The 27,444-nt window shown below is 44.8% G+C and overlaps 1 long non-coding RNA gene across 1 annotated transcript; it reads right to left on the bottom strand.

The window, feature by feature from the left end:
• Window positions 1-97: 97 nt before the first annotated feature.
• Window positions 98-27,382, bottom strand: LOC132347746 (uncharacterized). Its single transcript, XR_009497289.1, has 3 exons — window positions 27,236-27,382; window positions 2,290-2,654; window positions 98-434 (listed from the first exon to the last, which is right to left on the bottom strand). It is a non-coding gene; the product is annotated as an uncharacterized LOC132347746 (long non-coding RNA).
• Window positions 27,383-27,444: the final 62 nt, after the last annotated feature.

The raw sequence follows: 27,444 nt of genomic DNA, 5'->3' as shown, positions 1-27,444 counted from the left end.
GTTGGAAATCCTTGTTTCATTTTTGTTTCAAAAGAAGTTCCAAAAATTAACCTCCATTTTTAGATAAAAGGACAAGGACATTTGTTTATTTATTTATTTATTTTTGGCTGCGTTGGGTCCTCGTTGCTGCGCGGGGGCTTTCTCTAGTTGTGGTGAGCGGGGGCTACTCTTCGTTGCGGTGCGTGGGCTTCTCATTGCGGTGGCTTCTCTTGTTGCGGAGCACAGGCTCTAGGCACGTGGGCTTCAGTAGTTGTGGCTCACGGGCTCTAGAGCGCAGGCTCAGTAGTTGTGGCGCACAGGCTCAGTTGCCCCGCAGCATGTGGGATCTTCGCGGGCCAGAGCTTGAACCTGTATCCCCTGCATTGGCAGGCGGATTCTTAACCACTGCGCCACCAGGGAAGCCCAAGGACAGGACATTTGTAAGAGCGAATTTCCTGGGAATTATATAAAAATGTTGAAATTATTTTTCTTCTTGTAGTCAGGATCCGAGTTATTTTCTATTTATATGCAAATGTCAGATTCCTGAGCCTATTTTATTTTTTTTACAATGCTGACATAGTGTTTATTTCCTACAAATTTAGATGAGGGGTGTCTTGATATGATAGTGAAACCATTCTGATATGAGGTTAAGAAAATGCATTCCTGACTCCAAATGGGCATAGAGCTGATATGGCTCATTTACGTATTCAGATATGAGAAATTATTCTATTTTTTCCCAAGAGTATAAAGATGTATTGATTTTTAAAATCAGTGTTGAATTTTATAAAGAAGAATTTGCCTCTTAGTAGTAAAGCTGATGGGCAGACACAGCAATTTTGTCTTCTAATTATCCGCAACCTTCTACCTGTATACAGTAATGACTTTTGGGCGAGACCTTTCTTAGTTATTTTGTATTTGCCTGGTAATCCTTGTGTCTGATTGCTTCCATTTTAACTGTATTTTAAGTCCTTACCGGGAGAGCAGCTTATAATTAAAATGATTGCTAGTTACAGGTTGTTAATTAGTGGCTGCCTAATGAGAAATTACAAAACAATTTGGTCCCTGCAGGGAGATGAGTGACCAGAGAACAACTGCTATTTAGGGACAGTGTGTTTTTTGTTTAACTTCCTTCCTGCAGACAAGAGCTCCAATGATGATAGCCTGTTTGGAACGTGGCAGAGTACAAATAGGAGAGAAAACAAGGCAGAGAGGGGTGTCCTAGTCTTTCACATTCAGAAAAGGCCAGAAAAATCAAAGAGGGGTCTGGGACTTAGGACCAACCCCAATTCAGTGTGGCCAGTCATGAGTATCTAGAAATTCTTCAGAATGACAGCCTCCATGGACACCCAGTGATGGTGTCTACAACCCAAGCCTCCATGGAAAGATCACACTGAAAGGCAATTCTTTGACCCTGTTGGTCTTCAGGGCTGTTGGCAACATTGCAGAAACATCTGCTTTGTTCTCCTTCATCTTCTCCTTCCCATCCAGACCTAGCCCTCATTAGCCAGGGTCCTTCTTACCAGATGATAAATGAGAAGAGAATTCATTTGAATTGAATGAACATTATCAGGACATGTGGGCTTAGTGACTTGCCTGCAAATGTCATGTCTGTGTGTGTGAGGAATTCATTATAGCACTTGTTTTAATTTAGTCTGCTCAAGGCAAGGATTCACCCCTTACATACACCAGTAGAAGGAAATGCCAGCTGAAGATGACAGCGCCTCTGAGATCAACATGGTACATGATTCCCCAGAGGTTGCTACCTTCTTTGAACTTGCCTACGGATACTTCTGTAAGGAGCAACCCATAACATGCTTTCTGTTATGCTGTTATGTTAATGATTCACTTATGAAGATATTACAGGTCAATGGTCATCAACATCAGAATCATCTGGAAGGCTTGTGAAAGCAAAGACCCCAGAGTTTCTGGTGTGGGTGCTCTGGGATCTGAGAATTTGTACCTCAGACAAGATGCTGCTGGTCCAGAGACTATTCTGAAAACCATTGCTATAGGGTATGAAGGGCATTTCAGGAAACTGAATAATTTCATTGGAAGATATGGGAAGTTCAAGTTAAAAAATTGTTTTCCCTGTTGCTATCACCGCTGTCCTGATATAAAAGGGTTCTTTGCAGCCCCAATGAATATAGTCTGTTTGCATGGGATATAAGCGTGGGGAGAGAAAGAGCAGCGAACCTGCTGCTTCTCATAGGAACTCAAATCTAGAAACGGCAGTGGCATTGGAGGAGAAGAGACCGAAGCCAACAGAAGGGAAGAGACAAAGGGGCATTTAATTATGGAAATCATACTCACTCCTTTGATAGAGGGTTTGAAGAATCAATAGGCAGAATGTAGGAGCACATCAGCCCAGCCTTTGGGGTCACATTGTCTCAGGATCCTGGCTCCATGACTCAATTGGCCCTGTGAACTTGGTTCAGGTCCTTAAACAAAGTAAGCCCTAGTTCTTTCTCTATAAAATGAAAATAGCAGTACTACCTGTATTGCAGAGGTACTGTGGAAATTGAATGGACCACTTAGCTTAGCTTATAGCAAGAGCTCAGTAAGTGTTAGGTACCACCATCAACATTGTCATCTTCATCATCATCATCATCTTCTTCATCTTCCTCATCATCATTATCATCATCTTCATCATCGTCGTCATCAGCATCATCTTCAAGCTATCAGGAGGAAAATATAGGTGAGTAGAAAATTTATTTTTTGAATAAGATTTTACTTAGTTGTGAAATAAGCTATTTATTTATTTATTTGACAATTCGTTATTAATCAAATAATCATGCTAATGAGTGAATAAGTATAAAAAGAGATGTGTTTCCTGGAAAAAAAAAGAAATGAGGTTGTTTGTGCAGTTAAAACACGGGGAAAATTGGCCCACACAGAGGGCTGGATTTTCTAGAGATAAAGTACAAAGGAGATGAGATTCTAGGCGTGGCATTGAAGAGAAGTCCCAACATTTGATGGCAAAGTACAGGAGGGTAAACCTACAATTGAGACTGATATTTTATGACCCCAAAATTCGGTCATGAAATTCAGGAGAGCAAAAAATAAATCACCTCCGCATTACTCAAGGCTCCCAGTGTATGATCTTCAACCTCCCTTTCCGCACCACACACTTCTAACTCTCCTGGATTTAAAATAATTCGTTCACCAGAATATTCTGACCTCTGCACCTTATTTTGTTCCAAACCTGCCTCCTATGTTGAATATCCTTTACTATCCCTCAATTTGCTCATCTGTAAAATTCAGATAATAATACCGTCCCATAAGATTGGTGAATAAAGTATTTATACGTACCTGGTTTGCAGTAAACGTGGTATAAATGCTTGCTGCTATTATTATTATTATTATTATTATTATTACCTTCTCCATGATTTATTTCAAATGTCAACATCCGCATGAAGTTGGCAGCCGCAGCCGTGGGGTCATTTCCTCCCTGGATATGACAGAGAGTACTGACCAGAAGGTCAATCTATCAGACTGAAGCTGAGAAAGTATATTGTTATATAGAATGAGCCTATAAAGGAGGTTTGGTTAGTATTTTTGCAAAACCGTAACTCTATAGAAGGCATTTTGACTTTCCTTTTAAACTGAGAAGCGTCACATAAGGGAATGCAGAAGAAAACTACGTATCATCCGGGAAGACATTGGAAGAATCTGTGGCAGAAAACAGAGGGGCTGGAATTTGTATATTACCTCAACTCTCAGAGCAGAGAGTCTGCAGTGAGACACATCCTGAAGCATCACACTGGGTTGCCCTGGCAACAGGCATCTCCTGTTCTCACAGTGAAGATGTTATAATAAGAAAAAGGAATATTCAGAAGAAGTGACAGTGATGGGGGGGGGGCACAGCAGCACGTGGTCTGTCAGCTCCTTTTTCGGGACAGTTTGAGAGGGAGTTTCAGAGAAGTTGTCAGAGACAATGAAAATTAAAGGGTCTGATGAACAACGAAATTGCTTGATGGCATCCTTGGGCTGCCACCTGATCACCAGTTCTCTAGAACACTGAAGGTGATCCCACACTGCCCCCCGCGTCCTGCCTGCATCTGTGTGAGCAGGTGCCTTTGGCTCCAAGTAATGATATAACATAATGGAAAAGTTTTTCATTATTCCACTGATTGCCTAGTTGTTTAATTCTTTGGCTTCCTAATGGAGCCAGTGTAGAATTTTATTGCCTGCACTTCTGTATTAGATAATAAAGGGAGAGGAGCGTTTGATGACCACATTAGATTAAGTTAAAACAGATTGATTTCTCCATATATATTAGCTCTTGTTAATGAAAGACAGGAAGTCTACCTTCAACAGGTGATGGCTGGTCCACAGCTGTGCTGCAGGAGCTCAGAATATGCTTGTATGGATTCGGCCACTGGTCAGTAAACTGTGGTCTGAAGGCCCAATCCAATCTTCCACCTATATCTGCATGACCCATGAACTAAGAATGATTTTTGCATTATGAAATGGCTGAAATTAAATCAAAAGAAGATAGTATTTTGTGACATTTGAAAGTAATGTGACATTGACATTTCTGTGTTTATAAATAAAGTTTTATTGGGACACAGCCAGGCTCCATCATTTATGGATGGTCTATGGCTACTTTTGTGCTGTAGCAGCAGGGCTGAACAGGTACCACAGGAACCTAAGCTGTTTACTATATGGCTCTTTACAGAAAAAGTTTGCCAACTTCTAGATTAGGGAAACGGTTTCTGAAATCTCACTTCCTTTCGTTTTGATCAATAATCTCCCCCTTCCTTTCATTTATTGATTGATTAATTCAACAAAAAGTGAAGAGTCCCTGATTTGTTCCTGCCACTGAGCTCAATACCGTGGCTTCAAGAAGAGACAGTGTGATGAGAGTTATAGTCGAGGACCAGGGGAATGATCATCCCAGGGCACAGGCTTCACTGTGCCCTCACTGTGGTTCAAATGCTCCCCTCAGCTCACACACTCAGCCAACCAGCCATGCCACCTGTGTTAACCATAATTGCTCCTCCTCATTAACCTAGAACTTTTGGGGCACTTGGAGAATATAAAAAGGGAGGAAGACCGTCCCTTCCCACGTGGAACTTGTAGTCACCTGGACAGTCCAGTGTTGCAAAATTGAGATGAGTGAGCACGAGAGCATTGGGTTATCAGGGGTTTAATCAGGTCGTTATAAAGAGTATGAAGGTCTTTAAATTGGGCCTGAGCCATTACATGTTTACAACAATAAAGAATCATTAAGTGGTTGGGAAATGCTTGTGGTCTCCCGAAGGTGTTCTGATCTTTTTGTTACCTATTCCTGGACTAGAGATCCTCACGTCTTTGCTTGGACCATTTCTGCTCATGACAGGCATGATCTACCCTGAGAATTGCCCCCTGACCAACACAGTCTGCATTAAGACCCCCTCCTTTAGGCTCTCACAGTTCTACGGCCATTTCTCTAAGAGATGGCCATCACCGTTGGAATCGACCATTGGCTACACCTTTTCTGTGATTGATTCTGTGCTCTTTGAGGAAAGGGTCGAGTTCTCTTCATCTGCATTTCCAGGGCTTGGTACAGTAACCCTGGGACATAATAGGTGGTTAAATACTGTTGATGAATGAACATGGGAAGGGGTCACGCAACCAGAGGTTTTCAGGGACCAGGCATGACACATGGTTAGCAGTCTAGGTGAAAGAGACAAGAGGGAGTGGTGGGGAGTTGAGTGGAGAGTCCCATTTAAAGGAGCAGCTGCTCTTCCACTCTACCTATGTAACCGAGTAGGACCCTATGGGGCTGTCCTAAGACAGACCCCCTCCCCTACATCCTCTGCTTTAGCTCCTCTCTGAAGTACCTAGATAACAGTATCTCATGCACATTTCCTGAGTTGTTTTACAGATGCTAAAACCCCGATCAAGTGGAAGAAATTAACTACTTGATTGCCATGAGCACGTAGCCCCCAGACCTACTGGCACCTGAGGATTGATAATATGAACCCCTGTGACACCACCCTGTTACCACACCATCAGCCAATCAGAGAATTTTACACGAGCTGATCACACACCCTGGGATGGCCCTCCCTCACCTGGCCTTTAAAAATGCTTTGCTGAAACCCATCAGGGAGTTCAGGCTTTTTGAGCACTAGCTCTCCCAGACTCCTCGTCTGGTGCCTTACAATAAACTCTGCACTGTCCTTCACCACAGCCCAGTGTCAGTATATTGGCTTTACTGCACGTGGGCGAGTGGACCCAAGTTTCGTTCTCCAGCCTCATCTCTGCTATTCCTCACTCATGTCCTATGCTCTGAGCTTCATCTACAGCACCACTTACCTCTTCTAAATATTCCCTGCCTGGGACTTCCCTGGTGGTCCAGTGGCTAAGACTTCGTGCTCCCAATGCACGGGGTCCGGGTTCGGTCCCTGGTCAGGGAACTAGATCCCACATGCTGCAACTAAGAGTTCGCATGCCGCAACTAAGAGCCGGTACAGCCAAATAAATAAACAAATAAATAAATAAATAACATTTAAAAAAATAATAAACATTCCCTGCTTCTCACAGCTCTGACACTTTGCATGTGTATTTTCTTACACAGGGAAAGTTTTTTCTCCTTGTCTTATCCTAGCCACCTCTCCTCATCCTTCTGGACTGAGTACCAATATCACTTCCTGTGGAAAACCCTCCCTGACACTCTCGAACTGAAGTTGTCGCCTCTCACCACTCCTAACCTCTCTGTTCATCCTCTGTGACACTACACTGATCACACAGGACTGTCACCAACTGGGCACGTGACCGCTTGACTAAGTTGCCCCTTGAGGCCAGTTTCATCCCAGTATCTCCCAGAGAGGAGAAGAGACAAAGCTAAGGGCACTTGGGTGCGGACTGCTGAAATGATGGATGGATGGATGGAAGGATGGATGAATGTAGGCATGGATGGATAAATGGATGGATGAGAGAAGGAATAAATTAACAACTCATAGTAGGTGCTACAAATAATTTTCCAATTTAAATTTGAGTCATAAGAAGGTTGACATTTAGCAAAAGACGGAGGACCTGATAACTTAAGTGACAATGTTTTAGCAGGACTAAAAACTAATGAGTAGAAGCAGGACTCTTAAATGTCAAAGGGACCATTTGACACAATCCAGCCACTGGACCCTTTTAGTCCAATGGCACTTTTCTGTGCTCACTCCCTGGTCTGGTTCCAGACAACTGAACAAGGCTTGAAAGGATGTTACAGACAAAACACCCAGCCAGCTGACTGAACTGCAGTTAAGGAAGCACCCAAATATTTCTAAAATAAAGGAAATGCTAACGGCCTTTCTGCCTGGCGGCAACTGACTCGTGTCATTTTTGTTCCTGGGTTAATGGAAAGGGGATCTCGTTTTGTACCATCCTCTCGGCTGCTCCTGCCCTCCTGCATCTGCACAGATATCAAAGTTCCGACCACGCTGAATTCCTAAAGGCCACGATGTACGTTTAGCTTAATGGTGTGACACCAACCCAGGAGAACAAGGTCATAAAAATAAAGACACTGCTCTTCTAATTCACGTCTAGGGGGGCAGGAAGAAATGGGCTAGGAAAAAAGAGGGAGCAATTAGGATAATATGTCCCCGCACCTTGGTCTTGCCGCTCTCGATGAGGCTGTGGGTAACAAACTGGGTGTGTGTATGAATAATACTACTACTCATAATAGAAAATACAAAACCTGCATTTACTACACGCCTCATGCTGTTACAGAGGTTGTTTCCCGTCTGTTAACTCATTTCATCCTCACAATGGCGCAAACTGATAGAAAATACTGTGATCATCCTCATTTTACGGATGGAGAAACTGAAATCCAGGTAGGCTAAGTAACCTGCCCAAAGTAACCCCCACTATCAGGCACTCAGAACCCCCTCCCTAGGTTACCTGCTGAGGCAGCTCTCTCCTTGGTACCTGAGAGAGACCTCTACCTACAGGGCAGCACCAAACTGTCAACATGATTGTCCTCTCTGTCTAATCCACGTGTCCAAATAAAAAGTTGGTGAAGGTACCTATGAAACACATTTGACTATTTATATTGCTTTACTTCACTTTCTTTGGAAATATCATTTAAAATTATAGTAATTTTATAATGAAAGTAGTAGGTGACATAAGCCCACAAGGACAAAGCAAAGGGAGAGTGTGACAGCAGGAAAATTTGGAAGTTGAGAAACCGATAGGCAAGTGGTGTTACCCACCAGAGTTCTTGGACTCAATCAATAGAACTTGATAAGAGGTCAGATGAGAAATCCAGGCAAGGCTTTACTGGGACTCGCGCTGCGACACGAGGGCATGAGAACAAGTAACAGGTGCCCTTGCTCGCTCCCTGAAGGGGAGCGAGCTGGTTCCTTAAATGGGATGAGGGTAGAGGTGGATCGGTGAGTGGCGCCAAAGGGGCAGCTTAGGTGGTCTGTCCACCCCGCTGGTTATGCTGTGTGCAGAGATCATGTGCAGGACCCTGCTTTTGCTCCAGGCACCTCAGAAGTGGCAGCTGGGTTCTGGCCTTTTTGTATCTTGTTTTTCATCATTTGCCCCAACTGCACATGCATGCAGTTAGTTTTAGTTCCTATAGTTTCTTTGTCTTCTGTTCTCGAGGAGAAGTTTGTCCAGGTGCAAGCACTCCGGTAAAGGGTCCCAGGTCCCAGCCTGCCTCAGTGGTAATTGACTCAGCCAGTCAAAGACAGCTGAAACTGAACTCGGCAGCGTGGGCCATCCAGAAGAAATTAAGTTTGCCCTACCGAGCTCCCCAAAGCCTCGGGTGTTTGGGCACCATGACCAACTGAAAATGGAGACGTGTGCGTCTGAAAACACAAGGGTTCCCTGAGAGTCTCTAGAACCTCAAGACGGTATTTCCTACCCTCCCTGGCAACCCTCCCACTCCTCAGAAAGAGACTCCGAATCACTTTATGGAGATAGCAGACTAAGAGTGAATTCAAACCCCAGGCCTTCTCGGGGAGGGGGCCTCACAGTAAAAATAGGGATTAGAGCAAAGTCAAACTGCTCCCCGGTGAGGACACCCCAGCGCCTTCCAGGGCTCAGCTCCAGAAGGCAGACTGCCAGGCTCACCGCTTCCCTCTCTGCCTCCCCTCCAGGCTGCACGCACCTCCAGGGACACGGACAAGCCTTAACCAACAAACTTAAAATTACTAACACCGACCGTGATCCTGGAATGAGCCAGCCCAGTCTGGAAAGCCACCCAATTGGCCAGTTCTGTCCACAGACCCAGAGCTTCTGGGCAGCTTTTCCGTTCCCCATCTTTAAATACGAACAGCAATGACCCCAAACACTGGAAGGAAACCTCCAGCAGGAAAGACAGATGGGAAGGAAAAAAATGCAACAAAAACGGGACAACCTGGAGGAAATGAGAGCAGGCAGGGGCGAGGGATCGTCCAGAAAACCTTTAATGTTTATAGTAAGAGGTCAGTGAGTAGAGGGCAGAGATGGGGCACATGGTAAGCTGTCATTCAGGTGTCAACCCTCACCTGGAGGACAGACTGGAGAGAAAGTGGGCTGGAAGCAGGCGGACCGCCAAGGTCAGGGAACACGGTGATACCATCCTACACCCCAGCACGTGGTGGAGAAGGAACGATGGTTTCACACTTCAGGGTGTGGTGATTAACTGGGTTAGGCATGGGCAAGGAGGATTCCTGAGCGGGATTTACACCCAGGTCTGGCCGACTCCAGCCTCTCTGAGTCTGTGTCACCAAGTTCAGAAAACAAGGGATGACCCACCGACTTGGAGGGCAGTGTAGGAATTGCATGGGATTTTGTGGCAGCTCTTCTTAAAGGACTAGACATTACACACACGGGAGGGTTTATGATTAATAATAAGCCGGTGGGAGAATGACAGATGAGTTAACCCATTGTCTCAGCCTAAAAGAAGCAAAAGGCACATTTTAGGTTTATTTTTTTCTCGTCTGACTAGTTTTACCCAATCACTCTATGGTGTTTTGTTTTGTTTTGTTTTTTTGGCCGCCCCAGGAGGCATGCAGGATCTTCCCCAACCAGGGATCGAATCCGTGCCCCCTGCATTGGGAGCGTAGAGTCTTAACCACTGGACTGCCAGGGAAGTCCCACACTATGATTTTGACATGATTCATTCACTCAACCAGCAGGTTTTCCATAATTACAACTGCTGGTTTCTCTGCTTGACACAAAGGTACTGAATTGAATCAGAAATGACTCCTGACCTTAAGAAGTCCCTGACCCTGAGTGCTAATCAGGGAAAGGGGACCAGGGAGACACTCTCTTCATCGTTCCATCCTATACAATGAGGCTGGAAAGTGGGGCATGGAGTGTTAACAGCCGTGTCTACAGATGCTGGAAGAATCATGTACAGGGTAAGAATGAAGGACAGAGAGCAGCAGAGCGGAGAGACCAACAGAGTAGGGGTCACATGCCCAGCCCTGGCTCTATTTATTCCCAAGTCTCAGCCCTACCCAGTCCCTCTCTGACATATGGCTTCATAAGCCTATGAACTCTCTCTTTGGCCTGACGAGCCTTTTCCATTGGGTTTCTGTCACTTGCAACCAAAGAAGCCAGACTTTTACATATCATTTCCCGGAAGGGATGTTACTCGATCTGTGCCTTAAGAACGATAAGAAAGCTGCTGGCAAGAGAAGGGAAGTTTCATTTCAGATGGAAGGAAGGACGTGGGCAAAGAGACCAATACGTTGATGGGAAAGAACAAGAGTACGGCTTTGGAGGAGACCACATGAATGTCAGGGGTGCGGAACCCAAACAGGGAAGGGATGACCAAGAGACTCTGACTTAAGAGTCTTGGCTGCTGGATGCAGAACCCTGGGTCTTATCATCTCCAGGCTCCATGTGGACAAACAGTCACCATCGTGTCCTCTAGAAAGTTCCAGGAGTGGGTTCAGTGTGGGGTCACACGCTGATCTCTGGTTGGGATGTGAAACAGAAGGAGAGAAAGACAGTGCTTCTCTGGTCCAGTGGCTGAAGGTCAAGTGTGAACGACCTGAATGTGACATTTAAGTCCTAAACGTATCCACTAAGTGGATTTCAGGAAGTTAAAATGTTCAACGAGAGAGAAAATGATCATTTCACTAACGACTCATAAGTAAGCCAAACACGACCTTGCACCTTTTCAGCTATTTTCATAGAAAATGCTCTTAGTTGTGGTCAGAGAGGAAGAAGTTCCAAAAAAGGAAAAAGAAAGAGGCGCCCATGCGCACAAGAATTGCACTGGCTCTGAAGCCTTGGGGATTACGCTGTTTGCTCAAAGACAAACGAAGGGTTTCATGATATAAGGACATCTCTGCCATGAATACCGATCGTTCCGTGAGATTAATGTCGTTAAGCACAGCGGGCTTGATTTGAACGTGCCTCCTGCCTTCTTTCCGGGCAAAGAGAATTATCAAGGAATGGGCAGGAGAAGAATATTAGTGTTAATAAAACAGTTTATTCCATTGCCCTCCGCTGCCTTCAAAAAAGGGAGTTGTCTAATGACAATTACTTCCCTCAACTGAACAGAGAAGGAATTTCCAAGGAGTAAGAACAATTGGTCGTGGCTTCCTGCTTTCTTGTCAAAACACTCTTTTCAGCCCATTGGGCCGTATTTTCAGCAGAAGGGTGGGCTGGCGTGGCTGATATCTGTTCTCCACACCTGCTCGGCACCATTTACCCTTCCTCTGCCCACGTTCCCCCCACCCCCCGCCCAAGGTTCCCCAACAGGAGAGGCAGGGACTGCGGTGAGGAAGAGAATGTGTCCCACCCAAAGGGGACAGCTGTTATTCACTGGGCATGAGGTCCCAATGGTGCCACAGCGCTGATTTTCCAAAGCAGAGGTCCTGAAACTGAAGCCAACACATAGGAGAACAGAGAAACAGAGATTCCAATCCTTAATCGAGTCCTTTGATCAAGCAGTGCCTAAACCGATACTCAAAACAATTCATTTAGAGACCCAGGTAATAGCCCCATTTTTTTTCTTTTTGATTAAGGCGGTTTGAGTTGGGTTTCTGTTTCCAGCAACACAAAGGGGATGGAAGTCAACCGTGCCATCAGTGTTCCAAGAGGCCAAGTGTTAGGTAAGTTGAAGACTGAGACATCCCTGGACCCGTGTCAACCAAGGATGGGAAGTCTTCATGGAAGAGGTGGCATTTGGCCTGGATGGGGCTCAGTCATAGAAGAGGGACATCCAAGGAGAGGGAAGAGTAGGAGTTCAAGCAGGGGAAAAGGCTGCTTAGCAGGGTGTCTCTACATCTCGTTTTGCCCCGGCAGGGCTGACACACGCCTGCTGCCCTCAGATGGTGTTCCTGGCGCCCCCTCCCATGGCGTAGAGAACCTGAAAGCACCCAGGTTCCTGGCGCCCTAATTCCCAACTGTCCCATATTTAGTGTTCAGCTCTCTCCACATGGTCACCGTGCTGTGATCCTCAGCTCCATCCAGGAAATCCAGAGAGAGAGAGAGAGAGATCCTTAAAGTGGGCCAGGGATGAGCTCATTTTGGAACTAGATGAGGGAAATTTGCCTTCCTGAAAATAGCAATGCTCGGAGGGCAGGTTCCACAGCGAAGATGACTCACTTGTGAGTTGCATGCTTGCCATAAGTCTGTCTCTGAACTAATTATTGTCTGCCAATAAATGACAGGCATTAAAACAATAAAAATAAACTCAGTTCAAGGACACACACCAAAAACGGAACAATTGACATTCTGAAAGGGCCATTAGTGCAGGAGGCTTAGGATAAATCTTTTCTTGTAAACTCTTAATCATATTCTGCATTTCAGAGCCAGGGGTATGAGTCTTGTGTGGGCTAATAGCTAAACAGTACTTACACAGTGTGTCTCAAGAGACCAGGGTCAGCGCTTTAGAATAAGTGTCTGGGTTTGCAAAATATATGCTTTCTCAAGCTGCATGTGTGTGTGTGCTTGTGTGTGGGTGTGTGTGTGTATGAGAGAGAGAGAGAGAGAACCACTATTTGACTTTGTGTGTGAACATACGTCATTCTGTGCATGTGCGGTTTCCCTCCTAAAGAAATATTGTACTCTACAGGGTAAATGTGTAAAAATTATTTTTAATCTAATGATGCATACTATTACATTGTACTCCAGTGTGCACTAAAAACATCCAGAAACTAGGTTCTAAGGATTGGGAAGTGCTTCTGAGAATTCAGAAATATTTGCAAGTACCTTACACTCCTGTGTAACTGAAACAAATGATTTTTCTCTTCCTTGGATTTCAATCCCCTGATTCTTGAAACAGCTTCCTGATTTTCCATGGTCGAGACCAGCCCCATCACACAGGGACTCCAGATGCCCTCCAGATGCCCTCCATCAACTTGGCAACTGTGACTGGCTCAGTGTGGTCGTGTGACCCATTAGAGTCCCACTTGCTGTGGGACCACCTGCCAAGGGATGAAGGCACATGGGAAGTAAAGCATCCCTGCACACCCACAGGCCTTGCAGGAGCCCTCTGCCATATGGAATGTCAGCCTGCCTCTGGCATTTGTCACAATCCAACCATATTGTGCTTAGCCTGCCTTGGGCTCATCTGATTTGGGTCAGAAGCCAGTTCCTGTTGTCATAGGCCTTGTTTTCTCATGAAGTCTTAATTAATTGCACCAACATTTCCAGCCTTGATTTTTCCTATTTAGTTTCAGTTTGTGAATTAGCAATTCCTTTCCAGGCACAACTTGGAAGGCAGTGTCTTGAGCAATCACATCACAGAATCAAGCAGTTCACTCCAGCCCTTGCCGGTCTAAGGTGGCGTCCACCAGGTGTTCCTGTCGGATGGATGCTCATTAAATCTGGAAGAGAGAAGACGTGTAGTCTCTCTGGAGAAAGCCTCAGGTTGGGTTCTCTCTGAGATTGGAGACCAGCCCAGTGGCCTGAGGCGGCTGGCATCCCTCCCAATGACCCTGAATGGGACCTCCTGATCTAGGGAGAGCCCGAGGCTATTTCTGCCTTAGGACAAGGCAAAAAGCTTCTCCCACCTCACTTCAGCCAGACAGGAGCCATCGACCCTTCCTTAGACACCCTGAGGCAGGAAATGGCTTCTGCCCATGGGAAGGCCACAGCTCGGAGAGATTTCATGGGCTGACTGGAAAAATCAGAGACAAACAAAATGAGTCCTCCAAAATCAAGGTTTGCACCACTGTGGTGTCCTCCCATCTGGGCAGCCTGAGAGAGCCCAGGACAGTGGTAACTCAGAAAATGGGAAAGGAGAAAATGGTTAGAGCTAGAATGTGTCTAGATTATAGAACATTCATTTCCAGGTACCAACTCAGTGGACATTCTATTTCCCAGACCTAAACCATGGGTCAACTCTTAATGAGCTCTGACATTAAGAGACTTCTATCATATTTTAAATGCATAGAATAGAATTTTAAAAAATCAGAGTATATTCTTGGAACAAAGGTACATATTCTTTCAAATAAAATTTTCGTTTAAATTGTGTGTGTGTGTGGGGGGTGGTGGTGAGTCCCAATATAAAATGCATTTCTCCTTGTGGATTGTGATAAAGAAACCGAAAAGCACAAGCTGACCAGCTGTTCCTGACCTTGGTCATCCTTCAAGACCTAGATAGTGTCATTTCCAACAGGCTCCCTTTCTACTCCAGCTTGGACTGCCTCCTTCCATCTCTGAACGTTCTGAACCAGCCAATTTAAAGCCCAATTTTACATGTCCCTGTCTGGATCTTTATTATTCAGCATAAGTCTTCCATCAATCATTCAGTCAGCAAGTGTTTCCTCTCCCACATGACTGTTCCTCCTTCTAGCAGCTCCTCTGACATAACATAGAGCCCTATAGCAGGTGCCCAAGCAGAAGTAACCTCAGGCCAGCCTGGGAAGTCAGTGAGCGGAGCAGAATAGACCCCTTGTGGCACAGACACGATTTGCCTATGAGACGTGAAGGAAGAGTGGTCATTGCCACAGAGAAGACTCCCTTCCTTTCTGCTTGAAACACACGGGCCACTCCATTTTTAAAATTTCTCACTCGGATAGGGACACTGATACGTGAAATATTTCATGCTTCTCTCCGCTCTCCTGTAAGAAAATAACAGCTCAAGTGCGATGATAAATGGCACTGATGCTCAGTTTCTACGACAGGGAACAACAGGGAGACATGGGACTGTAGTGGGGTGGAGAATGCATGACAATCGCTGCTCAGTGGGCGTGTAGGACCAGTGGTGCCGCAGCGTCAGCTTTCCCAAGGAAAACCCCAAACCGTCTGTGGACCACCGGGGTCTCATCCGTGCCTTAAGGGAACGAACTCCTGCTGGGGACATGCATGATGGATACTGATTGATGGGACAGGATGCTCAGGGACAGCCCTGGGGTGACGGCAACCTCTAGGTTTTTGCCTGGGATGAAGTTTCACGTTAAAGGAACATAAGCGTGTGGAGAAGGTGCACTAACCCATGTTTTTTATACGATCTGTTGCTTCGTAAAGAAAATCACACAAGCAAAGCAGACTTCTACTGCCCAGGGACCGTATGAACCCTTGTTAGCATGTTTATCTGGAACAGATAGTTATCTGCATATTTATTATCTCATCATGGACACCGCTTACGGTACACCGTCAGGTGCCGTTTCTCAGTCTCCTTCCTCCCCAGATACGTGAGCTCCTTTTAAGGTTAAAAGAACAATTATTTCCCCCTCTTGCCCAGCTCTATCTTAAGCAAGTTCTGAAGGTACCTCAGCTCCCTTACAGGGTCACAGAGGCTTGAATCCCACCCAGCACTCTCCCTGCAGTGTTGGATATTGGTAAATTCAGCCACTTATATCCAGCTTCTCAGGCTTTGTAGTTGCCACAAGGTTCTCAAAGACGGTCCATCTAACTCCCTTTAGGGGCGGGGGCATTTCCCAGAAGAAAGTGAAGCTTTGGGATGGAAAAGTGGCCATCCTACATGGTGGCCATCCTCCAATCCGTCCTCTGATGCCCACTGGGTAGAGGTGTAACAGAGAAGAGCAAACCGGACTCTCTGTTGGATCTATTCCTTTAGCTCTAACCCTTGTGCTCTGTTGCCTGTGCTGAGTCACGCTGGCTCTGCACCTTTTGTAAAAGAATGTTGCCTGGAGCCTGAAATATACAGGAGAGCTCTTTCTCAAGGCTCTGACCTTTAAAGGTGTAACACTTTTCCATTCATATAGATAGAAAGTTGCAGAATATAAAATGACAATAGTCTTGTGGAGGTTTATTTGAACATCTGGGACCTGACCTACATGCACAGCTGAGAGAACAAAGGATTTCCTACACCAAGAAGTTTGCAAAAACCAACCACACCCCTCCCCTTTCAGTGCAAAAGAAACCTGAAATCTAACTGGCGTAAGATACTTCTTTGGGACACTACTCCACTCTCTTCCCGGTCTGCTAGCTTTCCAAATAAAGTCGCTATTCATTGCCCCTGCACCTCGCCTCTCCGTTTATTGGCCTGTCGTGTGAGCAGGAGAGAGATCCGACTTGGTAAAAGGGGCATGCTTCTTCCCAGAGGCTGCCTTTGTTTCCCACCCCTGGTGGCCTCTGCCATTACACCCCAAGCCCTGGAGTGTAACATAAGCCAGAGGTGAGACACTGTTTTCTGGGCAAAATTACAGAGGAAAGAACTATCATTTTGGTGAGGGTCCTCTAAGCTCATTGGAGCCTCCCCTTGGAAAATAAATCTGAGTGCCTAAGCCCCTCTTCAGGTGGCAGCTAGCAGAAACACTTATGTGGGAGGCTGATTGGGGTCATCATTGTGAAGTACGGCCCGGAGAGAAGGGAAGTTATGAGACCGTGATGAGATGGTGAAACCAGATGCTGCTGGTCTTCCGTATCAGAACAGGCCCCGGACATACATTACCCAAGAAGCAACGATGCAGTGTGTTCCATTTTTCTTACTCTTACCTGTTCTTGGGGATTATGGTATTAATCCAGGCTTGGGATTTGAAGAATGAAAATCACGTCAGGGCCAAAGCTGGTGACCTGAGGATCAACATCCCATCTGTTTATGGCTCACTTGTCACTTAGTTTGGCGGGTTCTTTTATTAATTCAATGGATATTATTTTTTAAGTTATAAAATCACATACATTCATTGGGAAAAGATAAAAGTAAAAAATACACAGGAAAATAGACTACTTAAAGATAGCCGACTCAGGGTTTTTGGTTTTTTAATTTTTATTTATTTATTTATTTATTTTTGGCTGTGTTGGATCTTCGTTTCTGTGCGAGGGCTTTCTCCAGTTGCTGCGAGCGGGGGCCACTCTTCATCGCGGTGCGCGGGCCTGTTCACTATCGCGGCCTCTCTTGTCGCGGAGCACAGGCTCCAGACGCGCAGGCTCAGTAGTTGTGGCTCACGGGCCCAGTTGCTCCGCGGCATGTGGGATCCTCCCAGACCAGGGCTCGAACCCGTGTCCCCTGCATTGGCAGGCAGACTCTCAACCACTGCGCCACCAGGGAAGCCCCCGACTCATGTTTTAATTAACCGCATCTCATCCTCTTTCTTCACAAGTGGAGGCGCACACACACACACATACACACACACATCAGCTAAAGCCAATCTGACCTTTGATATTTAGCTAATTAGCTAACCCTCCTATTCCACATCTTTAGGAAAGTTCGTTATCTTCCCTCTGAATTTCCATGCGTGCTAAGGGAATTAAATTTCATTTTGTTTATTCACTCCATCATGTCTTTTGGGTGCCAGGTTCCGTTCCAGGCCCTGTAGTATACACAGTAGGCAAACAAGCCCCTGCATCGTGGGTCTTTCACCACAGAGGAGATTTTCCGGTGATTTCCAACTCTGTGCCTAACTAGATTCTTGGTTTCTCTTCTAACTTCAACTCTTGTTTCCTTCTCCACTGAGGCTTTCATGAGATACCGCCACTTTGACTTGATTTCTGCCTCCCAGCCATAAATTCACCCTTTTTGCTTGGACTATGGGATGGTTCATGTCAGGTGTCAACATGAATGCGCTAAGGGATGCCCAGAGAGCTGGCAAAGCATTGTTTCTGTTATGTCTGTCTGTGAGGGTATTTCTGGAAGAGATTAGCATCTGATTCAGGAGACTAAGAAGATCACCGTCACCAATGGGGGTGGTTATCATTCTCTGCTCTGAGGGCCCAAATAGAACAAAAGTCAAAGGAAGGGCACGTTCTCGCCTCTGGAGCTGGGACATCCACCTTCTCCTGCCCTCAGTCATTGGAACTCCTGGTTCTCAGGCCTTCAGACTTGGATTGAATTACACCACCAGTTTTCCTGGTTCTCCGGCTTGCAGATGGCAGATAGTGGGACTTCTAGGCCTCTGGAACCAGGTGAGCTAACTCCTATACTAAATCTCCTCTTCTATACATCTCTCCATATATCCAATTGGTTCTGTTTCTCTGGAGAACCCTGTATAGTACAGTCTGCAAAAATGAATCTGGGCCCTTATTTTTTTTCCCCTTTACCAGCTGACACTGAAGCTTTGTCAGTAGAGGGCGCTGGAGAGGCACTGCAGAAGACATGTATATTGCTCCTAGGTTCCAGAATGAGAGGGAGGCACTGGAGGATAGGGGTGGGGGGAATGCTTCGAGTGAGGGCCGTCAGGATCACGAAAGGCTTCTGAGAAGTTTTTAGATGCGGGAACAATGCAGTAATATAGGGGCATAGAACAATCGCAATTGACCTTTACTGTTTCCTTCTGCAAAATGAAAATAAAAGTTCCCAAGTTGTCTAAATTCAGTGTAATTAGCTCTCTGGGGTGATGGGTTAGATGATTAGACACTTTAAAAACTCTGCCTCCTGGATCATCCAGAAATTGGCCAACGTTACCGTTCAATATTCCACTGTCTACCTGGACAGCACTCTTACTGGCCTGGGTCACAAAAAAAGGGAGGGGGGTGGATTTTGTTCAGTCTTTTTATCCTGGTTGAATTGACCAGAGCTAGATTTGTGAGATCAGAGTCAGCAGTTTAATGATCCTAAGTTCTTGAGTAAAATCAATGCCCTTTGACAAACCTAGTTTATATCATTAAAGTCAAGTCACCTGTTTGTTTTCCAAACATTGTCTACCAAATATAGTTTTCAGTAACAGCACTCACGGGTTCATGGTTAAAAATCAATGGTCCTTTTTATTTTTTTTTAATAGTTTCTCTCTCTTTTTTTTTTAAACTTTTGGGTTTATTTATTTATTTATTTATTTATTTATGGCTGTGTTGGGTCTTCGTTTCTGTGCGGGGGCTTTCTCTAGTTGCGGCAAGCGGGGGCCACTCTTCATCGCGGTGCGCAGGCCTCTCACTGTCGTGGCCTCTCCTGTTGCGGAGCACAGGCTCCAGACGCGCACGCTCAGTAGTTGTGGCTCACGGGCCCAGTTGCTCCGCGGCATGTGGGATCTTCCCAGACCAGGGCTCGAACCTGTGTCCCCTGCATTGGCAGGCGGATTCTCAACCACTGCGCCACCAGGGAAGCCCTCAATAGTCCTTTTAATCATTAAATACAAATACATATATCAATATTACAAGAACATCATTTGCCTTTTTTCAGAAACAAACTCAAATTTATGATGACATGATACAGAATAAGAATAAACCTGATTTAAATGTTAAGATAAAGGTGGAATGTAAATGTTGGCTAGCTTTGCCTTTTATTTATGTAAATATTCACGTCAATAGCTTCTGACTGTTTCTCTGAAAGTTGTTAGAAAATTCTGTGGTTTTGTCTTTCCTTTTAATCATGGCTGAATTAAGAATTTTGCAGTTGACATATAATTGCAGTTGACATATAACAGTTTTTTCTGTTTATATTTTGTTGCTGATCAACCTCTCTAATCAAATATTTTCACCTCCCACTTCGTTCAAGTTGTGATATGTTTGCTAGCTTTTTCTCAAAAGCAACTCATCTAAAAACTACCGTATACCCAGGCAACCCATGTTATAGGTTGAAAGCGAGTATTTCCCTCCCACCTCTGATATGAGCTGGAGAGTGGATTTCAAAATGGCAGCCATGTTGCTAGTTCCCAGTGGCCAAGAATGCAAACCCAAAACATCAGAGTAAAGACAGCAACCCCACATCTTAGGACGGTTTGCTTCACATAAATAATAAGACCTGGGATACCCAGACAGTTACAGGTAGCATTTGGGTTACTTCCTGTCTGTGTTTGGTTTACATTTAGTACTGCTGCAATGTATGTCTCAAACAGTAATAGAAATTCTTGCAAGTTCTTGATCAAGCTAGCTTTTCCCAGATTTCATTTAATGATCCCTTATTGCCTGTTCTATACTAATAGAAATATATATTTTGGGGGGAGATACATATTTTTTCTGCATAGATGAGCATGGCCTTGGAATTTCATCCAGTTGGGTTTTATTCCTTGTCTGTGTTTTCTACTGAAATACTGGTTTTGTCTATATTAATCTGACAACCTGGGTGAGAATTCATCCAAAATTTATATTTTTGTTGGTTTTGTTGCTTGATTTACACTGACTCCAAGTACAGTACAGGAATTCATACTAATGTCATTTATTTTATAGTGTGCTTTGCTTTTTAGTTACCAGTATTCTATGAACTACCATACTGGCCTTTTGTTTTCATAATGATACATATAAGGAATAGGTTCAATGTACTGGCATATTTGTGGTATTTCTTCTGCTGTATTCCAGTATTATTCGCTGATGTATTTCTTTTAACTATGTGATTTTATAATTTTTCAGCACTGCTTGGCTATTATTTCAACTCCAGAGCTGTTTCCTCATATATAATATACAGCATATTGTATTCACATGAGCAACGTTATATATTTTTCCTACAAAACAATTTTAAAATCATTTCCCAACCGTGTATGATGTAAAGTACTTGGATTTTCCCCCATAAATATCTGTCTCAAAGAAATGAGGGTGTTTTATACTCGGTTATGTCTTATGGACTAGAAAATAAACTATTTCTGCAGGGCATACTGAATGAATAACAGGACAGTAGCATTTACCAAGCACAGAATTTTTGTAAACACAGGGCATCTAGTTAAATTTGAATTTCATAGAAACGACAACTTTGTTTCTTTTAGTATAATTATATCCCAAATATTACATAGAATATACTGACACTAAAATTATTTGTTGTTTATCTGAAATTCAAAGTGAACCAAGTGTCCTCTATTTTCTTTGTTAAATCTAGTAACTCTATCCTCAGACAACCCTGTCTGGCCCCAACTTGCATTTTTTTTCTCTTTCCTCCCCTTCTATATCCCTTTTCCTCCCTAAAGAAGAGATTTCTTTGGAGAATGTGGGAAACTTGAAATAGCTTCCAAAATAAAGACTTGGAAGCTTAAGATTTTAAATAAGGGTATTCATAGCGTTGCCCCTTATGTCTGAAAATGTAGCAAAATAAAGACTATCTTCACTTTATAGAGCATCGGATTATGGACTTCTAAATTAGAATAACAGAATGTTCACGCTGGAAGCAATCTTGGGAGTCACGTCACCCGACAACCTTGTTTCACAGACGGAGGGCAGCTGCCCAAGGTCCCCTCTAGCAGCAGGCTATCTCCAGTTAGGGGGATATTTCCAACAGAGGGGTTTTTGCCAAAATATGATTCATGTAAAGTGTGTGAAATAATTTTGAGGTGACACACTGACAACAGAGAAAGTTACACAGGCTGAGGCCATACCGTGTGTGGAGCTGGGGAAGGAAGGAGCAAAGAAGGAAGCGAGAAAGGTGGGCTGAAGAAGACCTCATATTTCCTTAGTGGCTCCTAGACCCTTGTGAGAGGTGCCCCACGCTCTCCACCCATTCCTCCACTTTTCTTGGGACCACCACCAATAAAAAAAGAGCTCCCTGTTTTGCACAGCAAAGGAAACCATAAGCAAAGCGAAAAGACAACCTAGAGAGAAAATCTTTGCAAACAATGCTACCGACAAGGGATTAATTTCCAAAATGTATGAACAGCTCAGACAGCTTTAATATTAGAAAAACAAACAACCCAATCAAAAAATGGGTGGAAGACCTAAATAGACATCTCTCCAAAGAAGACAGACAGATGACCAACAGACACATGAAAAGATGCTCAGTATCGCTAATTATGAGAGAAATGCAAACCAAAACTAAAATGAGGTATCACCTCACACTGGTCAGAATGGCCACCATTAAAAAGTCACAAATAATAAATGCTGGAGAGGGTGCAAAGAAAAAGGGAACCCTCCTACACTGTTGGTGGGAATGTAAACTGGTACAGCCACTATGGAGAACAGTATGGAGGTTCCTTAAAAAACTAAAAATAGTTACTTTATCATCCAGCAATCCCACTCCCTGGCATATACTCGGAGAAAAACATAATTCAAAGAGATACATGCGCCCCAATGTTCATTGCAGCATTATTCACAATAGCCAAGACATGGAAACAACCTAAATGTCCATCGACAGATGTATGGATAAAGAAGATGTGGTACATATATACAATGGACTATTACTCAACTATAAAAAAGAATAAAATAATGCCATTTGCAGCAACATGAATGGACCTTGAGATTATCATATTAAGTGAAGTCAGACACACAAAGTGAAATATCGTATGATTTCACTTATATGTGGAATCTTTAAAAAATGATATAAATGCATTTATTTACAAAATACAGACTCTCAGACATAGAAAACAAACTTATGGTTACCAAAGGGAATATCGGGGGTGGGGGATGAATTAGGAGTTTGGGATTAACAGATACACACCACTATATATAAAATACATAAATGACAAGGACCTACTGTAGAACACAGGGAACTATATTCAATATCTTGTAATAACCTATAATGGAAAAGAATCTGAAAAAGAACGTATCTATGTGTGTGTGTGTATATCTGAATCACTTTGCTTTACACCTGAAACTAACACGACATTGCAAATTAACTTCACTTAAAAAATGGTAGGGGCTTCCCTGGTGGCGCAGTGGTTGAGAGTCTGCCTGCCAATGCAGCGGACACGGGTTCGAGCCCTGGTCTGGGGGGATCCCACATGCCGCGGAGCAACTGGGCCCGTGAGCCACAACTACTGAGCCTGCGTGTCTGGAGCCTGTGCTCCGCAACAAGAGAGGCCGCGACAGTGAGAGGCCCGCGCACCGCAATGAAGAGTGGCCCCCGCTCGCCACAACTAGAGAAAAGCCCTCGCAAAGAAACGAAGACCCAACACAGCTAAAAATAAATAAATAAATTAATTAAAAAAAAAAATGGTAATAAATAAATAAAGGTCCAGAGCAAAGGAAAAAAAAGTTTGCTAGAATTTACCCATTGCAGGGGAGGGAAAAAAGGAGGTCCCTGGGGACAGGGCTTTCTTTAATATCCATGTTCCTTTCAAAGAGAAGCCAAAAGGCATTTCATGTCACAGACACCTTCAGCCACTGGGATATAATTTTGATAAATCTTATTCCTCTTTTTAAAATTAACAGAAAACATCACCTGTGTCTTTGAATCTCCAATGCAAACCTAACATGTCAGCTTTACATTGCTCATGCTTACCCAAGCCAGCTTTTAAATCCTGTTCAGCTCCAAATGAAGAATCAGCAAAGGGCTAGACTTTTATAGCTCATGATCTGTAAGCAAATATAATGCTGTGGACCAGGGGTGCTAACACTGAAAGAAAGAAAGGGAATCTTTTATTGGAATGTGAATAAGCATCACAGTATTTATTAATTCTCCAAATGCCAGCTTTCACACTCAAAGTGCTGTCAAAGTTGAGCCCAGCTGGGGAGTGATTCATCTGAGTACACATCTCCACCCCCCAGACAAAACTTGAATCTCTAATTCAAGGATAGTTACAATTGGACATGGCACCAAGTAGCTTGCAAGAGTGCAGAATGGAATACAGGAAGCACACATTCAGAGCCCTGAGGGCTTTCTGAATTGGTGGAATGATTTTTTTTTTTTTTGAAATAAATTAAAACTAGGGAGAATGTTGGTCACCCAGAGTCTGATGCCTGCATTTGTGAAAGCATTTGGAGTTTTCAAACTAATTACTCAGTACATCTCCTGCTGATGTTTTTATCACAAGCATCTCTTCTGATTGATCTCAGTGGAGGACTCTATTCCCCACGGACATATGGACCCAATTATCAGTATTCTTGTTACAAATGTCTCCTCTTTTTTAAAAGCCCTGGATAGAAAAAAAAAAAAATGCTTTTTTTTTTTCTCCTTAACCAGGACTTTTAGTCTGTTGAAATGAAACTCAAAACCCCAGGATGTTCTGTGAAGAAGCAATACACACCATAAAGAAGCAGACATGTTATTGGTTTGTCCTTCTAGAGCGGATATGAACAGAAATTTCAATCCATTAAAAAAATCTAACTCCTGTCACTCCTGCCCAGTTTCAGGAACAGTCACTGAGTTGTGAAGAGAACATCTTTCAAATGTTAATCTCAAATGTCCTCTTAAATCGTTAACTTTGTGACCACCTAGAGGGGTGGGATAGGGAGGGTGGGAGGGAGGGAGATGCAGGAAGGAAGAGGTATGGGGATATATGTATATGTATAGCTGATTCACTTTGTTATACAGCAGAAACTAACACACCATTGTAAAGCAATTATACTCCAATAAAGGTGTCTAAAAAAAAAAGAAAGTACAAAGTAAAAGAGAAAAAAAAAAGTTGATGCAAATGCTTGGCTTGTGTCAATGTATTCAAATTTCCACTTGAGATACACTGTAAAGACAGTTCTGAGGGAGGAAATGGGATTTGTGTGTATTTTTTAAAGGCAGACAATGGCCATTTCAAAACCCAGTTGTTGTTGTTTTTAAATAAAACCAAATATGTCAAATAATCTGACATAGGGAGGGAACCAAAGGCTGATCTTTTGGGAATCATTTGATTTTTTAAATTTAATTTTTATTTTATATTATAGTTGATTTACAACGTTGTATTAGTTTCAGGTGTACAGCTAAGTGATTCAGTTATACATCTACATATATCCATTATTTTTTTTTAAAATAAATTTATTTATTTATTTTTGCTGCGTTGGGTCTTCATTGCTGCACACGGGCTTTCTCTAGTTGCGGCGAGCGGGGGCTACTCTTTGCTGCGGTGCGAGGCCTTCTCATTGCGGTGGCTTCTCTTGTTGCGGAGCACAGGCTCTAGGCACGCGGGCTTCAGTAGTTGTGGCACGAGGGCTCAGTAGCTGTGGCTTGTGGGCTCTAGAGCGCAGGCTCAGTAGTTATGGCGCACGGGCTTAGTTGCTCCGCGGCATGTGGGATCTTCCCGGGCCAGGGCTGGAATCCGTGTCCCCTGCATTGGCAGGCGGATTCTTAACCACTGCGCCACCAGGGAAGCCCCCATATGTCCATTCTTTCTCAGACTCTTCTCCCATATCAGTTATTACAGATTATTGAGTAGAGTTCCTTGTGCTATACAGTAGGTCATCTGATTTTTACTTTTGGAGCTTGTTTGGTGCCAGAGAGTCAGTGGTGAGACGGAGGGAGGTCTGGGTGTAGGGATGTCACCTGGCCCCTGGAGCACTCAGACTGACGTCACGAGGATGCAACCCATCTGACTTCCTCCAGGCCCTGCCTCATGGCCACAGCCTGGCACACCTTTCGGAACAGCCATGAGGTGTGGCCCCTGTTCCCTGCCCCGGGCGCCCCTGTTGGTCGGAGATGAAGGACGCTACAGGGCTGAGGACCGCTCGGCACCCAGGTGCACGCCGGGCGTGCAAAGGGTTCACACTCACCGGGTGAAACTATGACCGACGGAAGGTGGTGGGGGATGAATTCTACTTCCTTCCTCCTTCACTGTGGACCGCCTCAGCCCCCCCTCCTTCCCGCCCCCCTCAGGAGCCAGCGCCCCGGGTGGAACAATGATTCCTGCTGGACGCCAGGCAGCATGGGTCCTGCCCAGCCCCAGCCCCGGTTTGCTCAGCCTAATAACGTCAGCCTGCTGAGACATCACGGTGGTCTCACCCCGGATGTAGGCACTGGTGGGCCTGCCACCCAGGGTCTGGTTAGACGTCTGCTGGGGAGGACATCCCTTCCTAAATAAACCCCCAAGCTCCACAGGCAGGCTTGCTGTCCTTGTGCCCTGCTCCCCTCCACCTGCCTGGAAAACAGACAAGACACCTGCAGGTACAACAGCCATCTCACCATGGTGACATGACAAGCCAACCTGCTAATGATGGGGGCAGAAAATGGAACGGTCCTGGGTTCTTGTGAACTGAGCCACTGTCCGAATCCTGGGCTCCCTACCTCCACACTCCTTGTTATGTGAGTCAAACAAACGCTTACTTGTTTACGTAACTCTAATGAACGGTTCTGCTAACTCTGCCCCATCCTACCTCGTACCCTAGCCCTGTGTATCTTTCTGATCTCCGTGAATGTTCTAATCCACCCCAAAGGCACACTTGCTTCCTTAATCAGAGATGGAGAAGGCGGTGAGAGGCAGTTTCTCCCGGGCTTCCGAGTTCTCAGCATCCAAGGGCACATCGGGGGGAGATGAAAATGAGGATCCCTTTCCCAGCCATGCCAGGGGTCCCAGCTCCGTCACCCAGCTCCCTCCAGCTCACATTAATGACTCATCTTCTTGTCCCCTCCTCCACCCTCTACAGCACATCCGAATTCAGAGCTCCAATCCCCACAGCAAACCTGGATGGACCTAGAGATGATCATACTAAGTGAAGCAAGTCAGAGAAAGACAAATACCATATGATATGACCTACATGTGGAATCTAAAATATCACACAAATGAACCTATCTATGAAACAGAAACAGGGTCACAGACGTAGAGAACAGATTTGTGGATGCCAAGGGGGAGGGGAGGGAAGGATTGGGAGTTTGGGATTATCAGATGCAAACTAGTATATATAGAATGGAGAAACAACAAGGTCCTACTGTACAGCACAGGGAACTATATGCAATATCCTGTGATAAACCATGCAAGAAAGAGCCGTCCCTGCTGCTACGTGTGGCCACGGGCAGCTACGTCCACTGAGTCCTCTCCCCTGGGTCTTGTAGCCACATGAAGTGGAGAACTGGGGAATTAGCGTACTTCGTTTAAAAATTAATTTTCTGCTCTCATCTAGAATTATAAGAGTCAGTATTTTACAGTTAACCGTTTTGGTTGGAAGCGTTTTCTTAGCTGCGCTCTGCTCCTGGCCGGCAAGTAGAGTTACTTTTTCCCCAATCTCAACCGTCCAGTCTCCTTCCCGAGGCAACCACGATCTCCCAGTGCCTGTGGCCACATAGAATTGTGTGCTTTTACACACACACACACACACGCACACACAGAGTTTCTACCCCATTCTAATTCCAGACATCCGAACATCTCAAAGAGTGTCGACCACCCTCCCCTCCCGCAGTGACTTGGTGAACCATATCAGAACTCACCAGGGCTGCGCAGCGGAGAGGTAAGGCAAGAAGGTGCACAAAGTAGTGTTCAGCGGCAGAGAAGCGAATTTCTGAAGGTCCTATGGGAACCGCCCCTCTCGCCTTCCCTCTTTCTCTCCCGAAGTTTCTGGAGGCCTAGAGGGATGCTCTCCCGCGGGTGGGCGCACTTTCTTACACCACCTCCGGCGGGGCGGGGCCGGGGCGGGGCA

Source organism: Balaenoptera ricei, chromosome 14, assembly GCF_028023285.1.
Source record: "Balaenoptera ricei isolate mBalRic1 chromosome 14, mBalRic1.hap2, whole genome shotgun sequence".
NCBI lineage: Eukaryota > Metazoa > Chordata > Mammalia > Artiodactyla > Balaenopteridae > Balaenoptera > Balaenoptera ricei.
Note: the sequence above shows the minus strand (reverse complement) of the source record. Positions and strands in the feature narration are given on the sequence as shown.